Here is a 14896-nt window from a genome sequence, read left to right as displayed (position 1 = left end):
CCTATATTTTAGCTTCCTTATTTATAAAGTAATTAATAAAAGTATTAAATATTTATAGTTGGATGGACTAAATAAGAGATTTATAAAGCAGCCTGAATGCAGTAAACATTTAATAAATGGTAGCTACCTGGTAGGCTGCAGTCCGTGGGGTCGCTAAAGGTCGGACACGACTGAGCGACTTCACTTTCACTTTTCACTTTCACACATTGGAGAAGGAAATGGCAACCCACTCCAGTGTTCTTGCCTGGAGAATCCCAGGGACGGGGGAGCCTGGTGGGCTTCCGTCTATGGGGTCACACAGAGTCGGACACGACTGAAGTGACTTAGCAGCAGCAGCAGCAGCAGCTACCTCGTGGCTCAGCAGTAAAGAATTCACCTGCAATGCAGGAGACACCCAGCTATCTTCCCGGGTGCTATCTTCCTGGGTCGGGAAGATCCCCTGGAGGAGGGCCTGACAGCCCACTCCAGTATTCTTGCCTAGAGAGTCTCATGGACAGAGGAGCCTGGCAGGCTACAGCCCATAGGTTCACAAAGAGTCAGACATGACTGAAGCAACTGAGCACACACTATTATTATTATTATTAACAGCTGTTTTCAATCAAAATTATCTAAGCTATTTGGGGGCTTCAAAAAAACAAGGAATCGTTTTAGCTGCGATTTTTCTTCTGTGGTCAGTAGTAGTTGTTTCTCAAAAAACTAAACAACAAAAATTGTCACCAATGCAGTGAATACAGGGAGGTGGGAGTGCAGAGGCCTAAATTTGGGAGTTTAAAAAAATCAATTTATAAATCAAAATGTAAGGGCTTCAGTAAACCAAACCCTCTTAAGAATAAACATATATTGAATCCTAACCCACGGCTATTCAATAGAAATATAGTGTGAGCCACATATGTAATTTGAAATTTTTCTAGTAGCCACATGTAAAGCAAAAAGAAACAAGTAAAATTAATTTAAATCGCATATTTAATTATCCTGTTGTTGTCAGTTAGTTGCTAAGTCATGTCTGACTCTTTGCAACTTCATGGACTTTAGCCTGCCAGGCTCCTCTGTCCATGGGATTTCCCAGGCAAGAATACTGGAGTGGGTTGCCATTTCCTTCTCCAGGGGATTTTAATTATCCTAATATTATATATCTTTCCTTTTCTCCTTTGCTTTTCGCTTCTCTTCTTTTCACAGCTATTTGTAAGGCCTCCTCAGACAGCCATTTCGCTCTTTTGCATTTCTTTTCCATGGGGATGGTCTTGTTCCCTGTCTCCTGTACAATGTCACGAACCTCCATCCAGAGTTCATCAGGCACTCTATCTATCAGATCTAGTCCCTTAAATCTATTTCTCACTTCCACTGTATAATCATAAGGGATTTGATTGAGGTCATATCTGAATGGTCTAGTGGTTTTCCCTACTTTCTTCAATTTAAGTCTGAACTTCACAATAAGGAGTTCATGATCTGAGCCACAGTCAGCTCCTGGTCTTGTTTTTGCTAACTGTATACAGCTTCTCCATCTTTGGCTACAAAGAATATAATCAATCTGATTTCGGTGTTGACCATCTGGTGATGTCCATGTGTAGAGTCTTCTCTTGTGTTGTTGGAAGAGGGTGTTTGCTATGGCCAGTGAATTCTCTTGACAAAACTCTATTAGCCTTTGCCCTGCTTCATTCCGTGCTCCAAGGCCAAATTTGCCAGTTACTCCAGGTGTTTCTTGACTTCCTACTTTTGCATTCCAGTCCCCTAGAATGAAAAGGACATCTTTTTTGGGTGTTAGTTCTAAAAGGTCTTGTAGGTCTTCATAGAACCGATTAACTTCAGCTTCTTCAGCATTACTGGTTGGGGCATAGGCCTGGATTACTGTAATATTGAATGGTTTGCCTTGGAAACGAACAGAAATCATCCTGTCATTTTTAAGATTGCATCCAAGTACTGCATTTCGGACTCTTTTGTTCACCATGATGGCTACTCCATTTCTTCTAAGGGATTCCTGCCCACAGTAGTAGATATAATGGTCATCTGAGTTAAATTCACCCATTCCAGTCCATTTTAGTTCACTGATTCCTAGAATGTCGACGTTCACTCTTGCCATCTCCTGTTTGACCACTTCCAATTTGCCTTGATTCATGGACCTAACATTCCAGGTTCCTATGCAATATTGCTCTTTACAGCACCGGACCTTGCTTCTATCACTGGTCACATCCACAACTGGGTATTGGTTTTGCTTTTGCTCCATCCCTTTATTCCTTCTATAGTTATTTCTCCACTGAGCTCCAGTAGCATACTGGGCACCTACCGACCTGGGGAATTCCTCATTCAGTATCCTATCATTTTGCCCTTTGTCACTGTTCATGGGGTTCTCAAGGCAAGTATACTGAAGTGGTTTGCCATTCCCTTCTCCAGTGGACCACATTCGGCTGTGGTCCATGTGATCAGATCGGCTAGTTTCCTGTGATTATGATTTCAGTTTGTCTGCCCTCTGGTGCCCCCTAGCAATACCTACCGTCTTATTTGGGTTTCTCTTACCTTGGTCGTGGAAAATCTCTTCACAGCCTCAGTGATCAATGCAAAGAAATAGAGGAAAACAACAGAATAGGAAAAACAAGAGACCTCTTCAAGAAAATTAGAGATTCCAAGGGAACATTTCATGCAAAGATGGGCTCGATAAAGGACAGAAATGGTATGGACCTAACAGAAGCAGAAGATATTAAGAAGAGGTGGCAAGAATACACAGAAGAACTGTACAAAAAAGATCTTCCCGACCAAGATAGTCACGATAACGTGATCACTGACCTGGAGCCAGACATCTTGGAATGTGAAGTCAAGTGGGCCTTAGAAAGCATCACTACTAACAAAGCTAGTGGAGGTGATGGAATTCCAGTTGAGCTATTACAAGTCTTGAAAGATGATGCTGTGAAAGTGCTGCACTCAATATGCCAGCAGATTTGGAAAACTCAGCAGTGGCCACAGGACTGGAAGAGGTCAGTCTTCATTCCAATCCCAAAGAAAGGCAATGCCAAAGAATGCTCAAACTACCGGACAATTGCCCTCATCTCACACGCTAGCAAAGTCATGCTCAAAATTCTCCACGCCAGGCTTCAGCAATATGTAAACCGTGAACTCCCAGATGTTCAAGCAGGTTTTAGAAAAGGCAGAGGCACCAGAGATCAAATTGCCAACATCTGCTGGATCATGGAGAAAGCAAGAGAGTTTCAGAAAAACATCTATTTCTGCTTCATTGACTATGCCAAAGCCTTTGACTGTGTGGATCACAATAAACTGTGGAACATTCTGAAAGAGATGGGAATCCCAGACCACCTGACCTGCCTCTTGAGAAACCTGTATGCAGGTCAGGAAGCAACTGTTAGAACTGGACATGGAACAACAGACTGGTTCCAAATAGGAAAAGGTGTACGTCAAGGTTGTATATTGTCACCTTGCTTATTTAACTTATATGCAGAGTACATCATGAGGAACGCTGGGCTGGAAGAAGCAGAAGCTGGAGTCAAGATTGCTGGGAGAAATATCAATAACCTCAGATATGCAGATGACACTACCCTTATGGCAGAAAGTGAAGAGGAACTCAAAAGCCTCTTGATGAAAGTGAAAGAGGAGAGTGAAAAGGTTGGTTTGAAGCTCAACATTCAGAAAACAAAGATCATGGCATCTGGTCCCATCACTTCATGGGAAATAGATGGAAAAACAGTGGAAACAGTGTCAGACTTTGTTTTTTTGGGCTCCAAAATCACTGCAGATGCTGATTGCAGCCATGAAATTAAAAGACGCTTGCTCCTTGGAAGGAAAGTTATGACCAACCTTGATAGTATATTAAAAAGCAGAGACATTACTTTGCCAACCAAGGTCCGTCTAGTCAAGGCTATGGTTTTTCCCGTGGTCATGTATGGTTGTGAGAGTTGGACTGTGAAGAAGGCTGATCGCCGAAGAATCGATGCTTTTGAACTGTGGTGTTGGAGAAGACTCTTGAGAGTCCCTTATACTGCAAGGAGATCCAACCAGTCCATTCTAAAGGAGATCAATCCTGGATGTTCATTGGAGGGACTGATGCTAAAGCTGAAACTGCAATACTTTGGCCACCTCATGCGACGAGTTGACTCACTGGAAAAGACTCTGATGCTGGGAAAGGTTGGGGGCGGGAGGAGAAGGGGACGACGGAGAATGAGATGGCTGGATGGCATCACCGACTCTGTGGACATGAGTTTGAGTGTACTCCGGGAGTTGGTGATGGACAGGGAGGCCTGGCGTGCTGTGATTCATGGGGTCGCGGAGAGTCGGACACGACTGAGCGACTGAACTGAACTGAACTGAATATTATATAAATGATCATTTCAATATGTAAATAATATTAAAACTAAGGTATTTAGGTTTTTACACTGTCTTCAAATTTTGATGTCTATTTATATATTTCAACCCCAACTAGCCCTATTTCAAGTGCTTAGTCACAAAAGCAAGTGGCTAACCATGCTGTCCGGAGAAGGCAATGGCACCCCACTCCAGTACTCTTGCCTGGAAAATCCCATGTACAGAGGAGCCTGGTAGGCTGCCATCCATGGGGTCGCTAAGAATCTGACAGGACTGAGCGACTTCACTTTCACTTTTCACGCATTGGAGAAGGAAATAACAACCAACTCCAGTGTTCTTGCCTGGAGAATCCCAGGGACGGGGGAGCCTGGTGGGCTGCTGTCTATCGGGTCGCACAGAGTCGGACAGGACTGACGCGACTTAGCAGCAGCAGCAGCAGCAACTCTGCTGTCAGTGCACTTTTAACCTAGGCTTTTTCAATCTCTGTATAGTGTTTTTAGCAAAGACTTTTATCAGCTAGCTAATACATCCTCGACACCTTTATCACAGTAACTGTCAGAATGAGGGAGCATCCCTCGTGGCTCAGCAGTAAAGAATTCGCCTGCAATACGGGGGACACGGGTTCGATCCCTGGGTTGGGAAGATCCCCCGGAGGAGAGAATGGCAACCCATTCCAGCATTCTTGCCAGGAAAATCCCACGGACAGAGGAGCCTGGTGGGCTTCAGTCCATTGGGTCGCAAAGGGTTGGACATGACCAAAGCACTGAGCAGAGCAGATCAGAATGAAACCACTTTAAAACTAGAGTTCCTCCCAATAAAAACAACAAACTCCTTCATTCTATCAGAATTCAACATCTCAGTAGACGAGCAAAAAGCAGAAGAATGTCTTACAGTTTACAAGACACATTCTTGAACATTATTTCATTTCAACCTTCCCAAACTCAGTGAGGTAGATTATTTACAAATGGGAAAACAGGGGCAGAGTCAAGTGACTTGTCAAGAGTTATATGGTAGGTGGACTTAATTCGCTGTCTACAAACTCTGCAGGCTACACAGTTGTGCAAAAGCAAAAGCTAAGCAGGCCTTTTTCATTTTTTTTTCTCTCTATTAGCATCAAAACCTAGAATGAATGCTTTTTAAAAAGGCATCCAAATCTACTCAAAAACATCTGAATGGGGTGGGGGCGGGGAGAGGTGGGGGTGCGGCAAATAACAATGGTCAAGCAATCTCAAAAATTAAGGTGGAATAGACCTGTTTCTCAAAAAGTTTATTCCACTACCAAGGTGAGCAAAATCTTGAGTAAACAAATTAAACCCACTTTAGTTTCCCCAACCTAATGTATTTTTGTTAAAGTTTAACAAAGTAGAGATAGACTGCTTGGTTGTTTAGTTTAAGGATAATTATTAAGTGCTCTTAAATATAAATGCAATTACAAGGATTACTGAATGCTGAGCCACTGTCTAAGAATCACAAGGTTCTAAAAGGTTAATTCATCATGGGAAAATACACAGATTTTTCTTGTAAAGAATATTCACTGAAAGGCAAGATACCATAATGTTATCAGTGGTTACTTTCAATGGTAGGTGTGTTTGTGTGTGCTTTAGTTCCTTTCCTGAAAATTATCTCCATTTTTTTCTACAATGACTACATTAACTTTATAGTTATAAACTATAAGGGGCTTCCCTTGTGGCTCAGCTGGTAAAGAATCCACCTGCAATGCGGGAGACCTGGGTTCAATCCCTGGGTTGGGAAGATCCCCTGGATAAGGGAAAGACTGCCCACTCCAGGATTCTGGCCTGGACATGAGAGTCACTTTCACTTTTACTTTCATAGTTATAAAAACTATTAATACATGACCAGAACTTATTAAAGCACCTTTAAACACAAATGAGGGCTTAATGTATTTCCAACTTTTAAACACAACCATTATTCTGATATACCAAGCTCACTTTATGCACCCCTTAATAGGATCTCAATAAGGGAAGGGCAAATTTCTTTAGAACACAATTTATAAATTCTATATGTAAAGAACCATCCAGTTCTGTTACTTATGAATTTTCTTATTATTTTAAATTTTGAACAATCCTTATAAAGATCATTCGGGGCCTAGAAACAGACAAACTCACTACAGCTAAAAGTCACTACCTCACCTAACTTTTTCAGATGCTGCAAAACGAACCGATTTGAGTTTTCACCTCCACTCCTCCCTAGCTTTACCTTTCAAAAACTTTGAGCAAATAAATTGACAGCCAGTAGGATCTTAGACTGCCTACAAGTGGTATTAACATACTCGGTGTAACAGACGTCTTTATTTTCTATGTCTCCAGAAGTCTCAACTCTTTTAAGAAACACTTGTTTATTGCACACCTTCCAACGGCCAGACTCTGAAAGCAGCTGAGAAGGCCCTTAAAGGCCACCCTCTCAATCGCGCAGACAACCCAGTAAACAACTAATTCAAATCCAAAGTGATAAGAGCCATCTGGAGATATGACAAACTGCCAAGACAACACTTCAGGGGGAGATTAATTCGGCTAGGTGTCCCTGGAGGGTTGAGATGCTTGGAGGAGGTACGGGGAAAGGATGTGAAAATGCTTTCCTGAGCTTGACTTAGAGCAGGAATCCTGCGATTTCCCCAAAGGCTGGAGGCAGAGCGCACTCCGCCTGTCCTCCCCATCTAAAGAGTGAAGCTAGCAGAGCCTAGGCCTGACCGTCGGCCTGGGAACTCGGTTACGTGACCACCAGCAACCAGACGAGGACCTGGGCACCCAGTCCTCCGGGACCTCGAGCAGGCCACCACCTGTTCACTCCTTTCACCGTCACCAGTTGGGGCAACTCTGCCCAGCTCTGGGGGCGAAGCGCAGGCACCTGGGTGCAAAATTTGATCCCGGCCTCTCCCGGTACAGACCAGGGCCGAGATTTGAGGGCCGCCAGGGCGGGGCGGGGCGGCTGCGCGGCCCGCGGCCTCCGGCGAGTCCGGCACCGTGGGGCGCGGATCACGGAGGGGTCTCAGCGCCCCACGCAGGAGGGCGGCACCCCGCGCGCTCCGCGGGCCTGGCCGAGCGCCCAGCGGCGCCCAGGGTCTCCCGTGCCCACTCCTCCAGGACGACTGACGGAGAGCGCGCCGGGACAGGGGAGGAGGCTCCGGAGGCGGGGAGAGCGGCCCCGTCCGGTTCGAGGCGCGGGGTCCCCGCGGCGCAGCGCGCGCCAGCCCGGCTGGCCCCCCGCTTTACCTGATCGGGCGGAGGCGCCGGTGGGAGCCCGGAGCTGGCGGGCGGGCAGGTTCGGCGGCAGCCCTCCCTCACCTGGGCGGAAGTGAGAAGCCCTGGGCGGCCGCGCCTCACCTGGCAGGCCCTCCCCGCTCTCCCACCCTCCCCGGCCGGGGCGGGGCGCCGAGGTGGCGCGGGAGGCGCGGGAGGGCGAGTCCCCGGCTGCTGGAGGCCGACTCCCGGGGTAGCGCCGGGGCAGTGGGCCTCTCTGCTTTCCGCAGGTGAAGTTCTATTGGGCGAGGGAGTGCAAAGGAGCCAGAAAAAGGTGGGATCTGGGGGCCAAGAGGGTAGACGAAAAGCCAAGTGGTGGGGAGATCTGGTTGGACCGGTGTGGGAGGGCTGGGCTGAGAGAAGACCTGAAATCAAGGAAACTAAAGAAGGACGTTGATGAAAGGATTTGGTCGAAAAGAGAGTGTCTTCATCTGTTGACCCAACGTAAAATTCTAAGTATAACTGAGATTATTTTTTTCTCATTTAGTTGAGGAAAGAAACCAATGTAGCAGTATTTGCCTGCGATATGCTGAGCGCTAGCTTGTACATTACCTCATTGGCCCTGTGAAAAAACTGACGAAGAAACTGTGCACCTACAGGTTAAGTAGTTTGCCCAAAATTTGGGACCCAGATTGGATCTTCTGACTCTAAGTCAAGTGTTTATTTCCCTATATGTTTTGAAGGTATTTATTCTTGATACCATAACTTGACTTGGAGAAATACTGTGTAAAATCTAAAAGGGCTATATTCCACTCTCTCTAATGTAACTAACTAGAATTTTGATTCTTCAGGTATTTGTTCATTAAATAAATCTATTATTTGTTAAGCAGTGTGATTGACTGTATGTTAACTACAGGGACATCTCTCCTCAAGGAAGATAAAAGACAACTGCAATTTTAAGAACAGCCTTTACAAGATCATACACTTGACACTTCACAGTGTTACCATTAGTTTTTTTTATTGTTTTTTTGTTTTCTTTTTTTTTTTTTTAGAAAAATATCACTTTTCAGGCCTGGTAAAAAGATACACTGGAAAAGACTGATGCTAGGAAAGGTTGGGGGCGGGAGGAAAAGGGGACGACAGAGAATGAGGTGGCTGGATGGCATCACCGACTCTGTGGACATGAGTTTGAGTGAACTCCGGGAGTTGGTGATGGACTGGGAGGCCTGGCGTGCTGTGATTCATGGGGTCGCGGAGAGTCGGACACGACTGAGCAACTGAACTGAACTGAACTGAAAAAGATCCACAATTTCAGCATGGCCTCTGCCTCTTAAGAAACAAACTACTTTTTTTTTTTTTTTTTGGAATATAATTGCTTTACAGTATTGGGTTAGTTTCTGATGTGCAACAAGGTGAATCAGCTGTTACGTATACATACATGCCCTCCTTCATGAGCCTCCTTCCCACCCCAGCCCCATCCCACCCCTCTAGGTCATCACAGAGCACCCAGCTGAGTTCCCTGTTCTATGCAGCAGCTTTCCACTAGCTATCTATTTTACACATGATAGTTTATATATATGTCAGTTTTGCATAATCACTTCAGTTGTATCCAACTCTTTGCAACCCCATGGAGTATAGCCCACCAGGCTCCTCTGTCCATGGGATTCTCCAGGCAAGAATACCGGAGTGGGTTGCCATTTCCTTCTCCATTTATGCATATGGCTCAGAATTTTTGTTGTTGTTTTTACCTCTGAGAACCCTCAAAAGTATATTATTGATAGAATGATGAAGATGAGCACAATTTTTAAGAATATAACTCTGAAGTCAGAAGATCTGAGTTTGAGTCCTGATTCCTCCATTTCCTAAAATATGTGACTTTGACAAGTTACTTAAATATTCTAATTCCTGTTGGTGAAATTTCGGTAACCGTGTTTTTACTTCACGTGGTATTTTTGAAAGCTGAATGAAGAAATTACATGTCTTGCATACGCCTGGCACATAGAAAGTGCTCAATAAGTGAAGCAGCACATAGATGGCATGAACATGACAGACACATGTGACAGCAAGGAGAAAGCCAAGGAGTAGGAGTAAATAAAGTGAAGCCAGAGCGGATGGTGGAGGGCCTGAAAATATTACAGAGAACTTTAAGTTATGACTTTATCCTTCATCTCTAAGAAATAAAAGAACCACTAAAATTTTTTGAATAGGATTTTTATTTTTTACTTTTTCTAAAACATTTGATTGGTGTTTATTTTTTAAAAATGCTTTATTTCGTTAGAGCAGTTTTAGGATGTAAACTGAACAGATTTCTCATGTACCCCCTTTCCCCACACATTCATAGCTCTTCTTTATCAACATCCCCCTGCAGAGTGGTATATCTGTTACAACTGATGAACCTATATTATCACATAATCACCCAAAGTACACGGTTTACACTATGGTTCACTCTTGGTATTGTACAGTCTATGGATTTGGACAAATGTATAATGTATCCACCATTATAATATCATTCAGAACACTTTCACAGTCCTAAAAATCCTCTGTGCTCTGCCTGTGCATTCCCCAGCCTCCACCCCAGTGCTGCCTTCAGCTCCTGGCAACCACTGACCTTTTTTTAATTGTCTCCACAGTTGGACTATAAAGAAGGCTGAGTGTTGAAGAATTGATGCTTTCAAACTGTGGAATTGGAGAAGACTCTTGAGAGTCCCTTGGACTGCAAAGAAATCAAACCAGTCAACCCTAAAGGAAATCAGTCCTGAATATTCATTGGAAGGACTGATGCTGAAGCTGAAGCTCCACTACTTTGGCCACCTGATGCAAAGAGCCAACTCACTGGAAAAGACGATACTGGGAAAGATTGGAGGTAGGAGGAGAAGGGGATGACAGAGGATAAGATGGTTGGATGGCATCACCGACTCAGTGGACATGGGTTTGCGAAAGCTCAGGAAGATGGTGAAGGAAGAAGGGAAGCCTGGCGTGCTACAGTCCATACGGTCCAAAAGAGTCAGACACAACTGAATAATAACAATAGTTCCATCATTTCTAGAATGTCGGGTAGTTGGAATCATACACTATGTAGCCTTTTCAGATTGGCTTTTTAGTAACATGCATTTAAGGTTTTTCCATGTCTCTTCATGGCTTAATAGCTTAGCACTGAATAATATTCAGCTTTCTGGATGGACCACAGATTATGTATCTGTTCACCTACTGAAGGACATCTTATGCTTCTAAGTTTGGGCAATTATGAATAAAACTGCTCTCAGTATGTCTGCAGGTTTTTTGTCTGGAGAAATGTTTTCAACTTCTTTGGGTAAAATCCAAGGAACTTAAATAAAATTGTGAATATGATAGAGGTTTTGTGTTTTCTTAAACGAAAGATTACTCTGGAGGCAGTGTGAAACACAGGTTGACAAAGTTGGGGAGAAGGCCTAGAATCGAAAGGAGGAAGGAAAACGGCTTTATCGCAAGGCACAGAGAAAATGATGACTCCCGGAAAGCGGGTAGGAATACAGAACTAGAAGAAAATGAGAACCTGGGACTTTCCTGCTGGTCCAGTGGTGAGGACTCAGCACGTCCACTTCAGGAGACACAGGTTCAATCCCTGGTCAGGGAACATGCCTCATGGTATGACCAGGAAAAAAAGGAGCACTTAGAAGTATCAGTTGCATACTGATTAGATAAAGGGATTAAAGAAGAAAAAGGAGAAAACTGAAGTGCAAAGATGATCCATCCTAAGCTCAGAACCTAATAAAAGGGATCAGTCAGTCAGTTCAGTCACTCAGTCGTGTCCGACTCTTTGCGACCCCATGAATCACAGCACGCCAGGCCTCCCTGTCCATCACCAACTCCCAGAGTTCACTCAAACTCATGTCCATCGAGTCGGTGATGCCATCCCACCATCTCATTCTCTGTCGTCCCCTTCTCCTGCCCCCAATCCCTCCCAACATCAGGGTCTTTTCCAGTGAGTCAACTCTTCTCATCAGCTGGCCAAAGTACTGGAGTTTCAGCTTTAGCATCAGTCCTTCCAATGAACATGCAGGACTTATCTCCTTTAGGATGGACTGGTTGGATCTCCTTGCAGTCCAAGGGACTCTCAAGAGTCTTCTCCAACACCACAGTTCAAAAGCATCAATTCGGCACTCAGCTTTCTTCACAGCCCAACTCTCACATCATACATGACCACTGGAAAAACTATAGCCTTGACTAGACGGACCTTTGTTGGCAAAGTAATGTCTCTGCTTTTTAATATGCTATCTAGGTTGATCATAATTTCATGGCTGCAATCACCATCTGCAGTGATTTTGGAGCCCGAAAAAATAAAGTCTGACACTGTTTCCACTGTTTCCCCATCTATTTCCAATGAGGTGATGGGACTAATAAACCATGATCTTAGTTTTCTGAATGTTGAGCTTTAAGCCAAATTTTTCACTCTTCTCTTTCATCAAGAGGCTTTTTATTTCCTCTTCACTTTCTGCCATAAGGGTGGTGTCATCTGCATATCTGAGGTTACTGATATTTCTCCCTGCAATCTTGATTCCAGCCTGTGCTTCATCCAGCCCAGTGTTTCTCATGGTGTACTCTGCATGTAAATTAAATAAGCAGGGTGACAATATACAACCTTGACGTACTCCTTTTCCTATTTGGAACCAGTCTGTTGCTCCATGTCCAGTTCTAAGTGCTGCTTCCTGACCTGCATATAGGTTTCTCAAGAGGCAGGTCAGGTGGTCTGGTATTCCCATCTCTCTCAGAATTTTCCACAGTTTATTGTGATCCACACAGTCAAAGGCTTTGGCATAGTCAATGAAGCAGAAATAGATGTTTTTCTGGAACTTTCTTGCTTTTTCAATGATCCAACTACGAACAAAGCTCCTGGAGGTGATGGAATCCCAGTTGAGCTATTTCAAATCCTGAAGGTTGATGTTTTGAAAGTGCTGCACTCAATATGGCAGCAAATTTGGAAAACTCATCAGTGTCCACAGGACTGGAAAAGGTCAGTTTTCATTCCAATCCCAAAGAAAGGCAATGCCAAAGAATGCTCAAACTACCACACAATTGCACTCATCTCACACACTAGTAAAGTCATGCTCAAAATTCTCCAAGCCAGGCTTCAGCAATATGTGAACCGTGAACTTCCAGATGTTCAAGCTGGTTTTAGAAAAGGCAGAAGAAAAAAAAAAAAAAGAAAAGGCAGAAGAACCAGAGATCAATAAAAGGGATACTGGTGGTGAAACTTACTTAATAGAAAGCCAGTTTATTCTGTTTTGTTTTATTGAGAAATATGACTCTGATAAAGTCAGTTTTACAGCCTACATTTGACATTCAAGATGAAATATACTTGGCATACAGTATACCTTATTGAGTGATGAGTCAAAGTTAACTTAATTGAATGGAGGGCATTTAGACTGGTGCATCAAAGAGAAGACACAGAAATACTTGAGAGCACGGATGTAGAAAAATTCCCAAAGATGTAACAAGACCAGGTATTATAAATTTACCACAAGAGAAAAAAAAAATGCCCATCTTACATAAAAAAAGAAATTTTGGGAGAGTAATGATCTTTTATTTCAATGATTCTGTTCTAATCATTGAAATAGGAATCAGATTGCTCTGGGCAAAAGTATGTGTTAATGTTATTAGGTGTATACTAGAATTTCAGGAATGAAAAGATCCAATGTTGCTGAGCCCTTGAATTCCAGAGGAAGCTTTGCTTCAGGCTTCACTGGTAATCCTCTTTCCTAATGTTTTAACATAGCAATTTCCATATTTGGCTGTGCTATTTATGTCCTTTACTTTCTGTAGAATTTCCAAAGAATCCTATAGGATTTTTATGTGACAAAGAAATTTTGCATTGAAAACATGCCTAAGTTTGTGATTTAAAGACCTTTTTACTAAAATTAGACAATGTAGTAATCCTATGATCAGAGACAATACTTGCAAAAATGTAAAGTAACATATTTTACTGAGCCATGAGAAAGTAGATTAAAGTACAGTTAGAAGAGAGAGTAGACTATAATCAAATCAAGAAAGTTAAGGAAGTAAAGTATTTTACTTTCATGGGAAGAGTTTTGTTCTTTTCAGTTTGTATATTGTGGGGAAGAACAAAGATAATGATTAGAATCATGAAAATAGATTTTGTGATAGGATTAACAAAGCACAAGAATTTTTAAACAGTTAATTGTTCAAAATTTATATGAAAAATAACACAAATATCAGCAATATTCCTGCAGTCATCAGGAAAATATCTAATTTTGTCATAATTTCAATAAACTCAAGTTAGAAGGATGCTTCCTTTCACCTTCTGATTTTCTTTATATAGTATTTTGAAAATTGATTCAATTTTTTTTTTTTTTACCAAGCCACTGGCTTCTGTGATTTTAGTTCCCCAATGAGGGATTGAATCTAGACTCTTTGCAGTGAGAACACAGAGTCCTAACCACTGGACCATGAGGAAATTCCCCAGAACTTTTTGAAAGTAGTCAAAACGCAAAGTCACAATCTTTTGTCACCAGATACTATGTATAACAGACATTCCAATCTTTATCCCTAAATTTTATCTGATCCTTGGCCCCAACCCCTTTCCTAAATTTCATCACAGGATGAGGTTGAGGGATGGTGGTGAGCTGTATATTATACATACTATTGGTAAATTTTTAAACTCAGTGTTAATGTTTAATTTTCTAGGCTGTACATTTTTAGGTGGTCATGTATTCTATGATGAAACAACCCTGTTCCCCCAGTTTGGCCTTGATTTTGAATTGTTTTGATGCCAGTGACAAAATATTGCATTCCCAGAACTCTTTGGGAGTTATCTCATCAAAACCTCTAGTACTACAATAACTAGTACATGCTTCTTTTGTAGCAATTACCAAACTATTTCAACTGTTTGTCCTTCCCCCCAGTAAACATGAAGTGTTTAACTACTGGATTCTTGTCAACTGAACAACAATACTAGATCTTCAGGGTCAGGAACTGAGATGGGCCCAGCTGTATGCATTTCTTTGGCGATACTGATGCTTCTTAAAGTTTGAGAACCACTGCACATCACAACTGTTCAAAATCAGTCCTGCTGTTGATGAAGAGGCACCACTCAGACTCAAACATTTTCAGGTTAGAGAAAATGATTAAATTATCACTTTAAAAAAAGTACACAGTTTGTTCAGTATAAAAGATAACCCCACTGCAGAACTTTTCAGAATACATGGAAATTTAGAAAGATATGGAAAAAACCCTCCAACTCTTCACTTAGTTTAGTCGTAAACCCATTAGTCTCCTCTTGTTTTAGGCCCTTTCCCTCACCTAAATTTTCGCTGTAAAAACAAAGTTGTGAAAATAATTTAAATTTTTAAAACATAAAAAAACCCAAGATATGAAATTAAAAAAAAAAAGTATAATAA

The 14896-nt window shown here is 42.5% G+C and overlaps 1 protein-coding gene across 4 annotated transcripts in view; it reads right to left on the bottom strand.

The window, feature by feature from the left end:
• PATJ (PATJ crumbs cell polarity complex component) overlaps window positions 1-7669 on the bottom strand; it is a 385356-nt gene extending 377687 nt beyond the window's left edge. For all 4 annotated transcript variants that reach the window (XM_055402500.2, XM_055402504.2, XM_055402503.2 and 1 more), the window contains exon 1: window positions 7536-7669. The gene's annotated coding sequence lies outside the window, so the exon portion shown is untranslated. The remainder of the gene's footprint in view (window positions 1-7535) is intronic.
• Between the last annotated feature and the right edge of the window lie 7227 nt (window positions 7670-14896).

This window comes from Moschus berezovskii, chromosome 4 (genome assembly GCF_049115385.1).
Source record: "Moschus berezovskii isolate FMDL1 chromosome 4, NW_MosBer_1.0, whole genome shotgun sequence".
In the NCBI taxonomy this organism is placed as follows: domain Eukaryota; kingdom Metazoa; phylum Chordata; class Mammalia; order Artiodactyla; family Moschidae; genus Moschus; species Moschus berezovskii.
The sequence above is the reverse complement of the archived record's forward strand: the minus strand, read 5'-3'. Positions and strand labels throughout refer to the sequence as shown.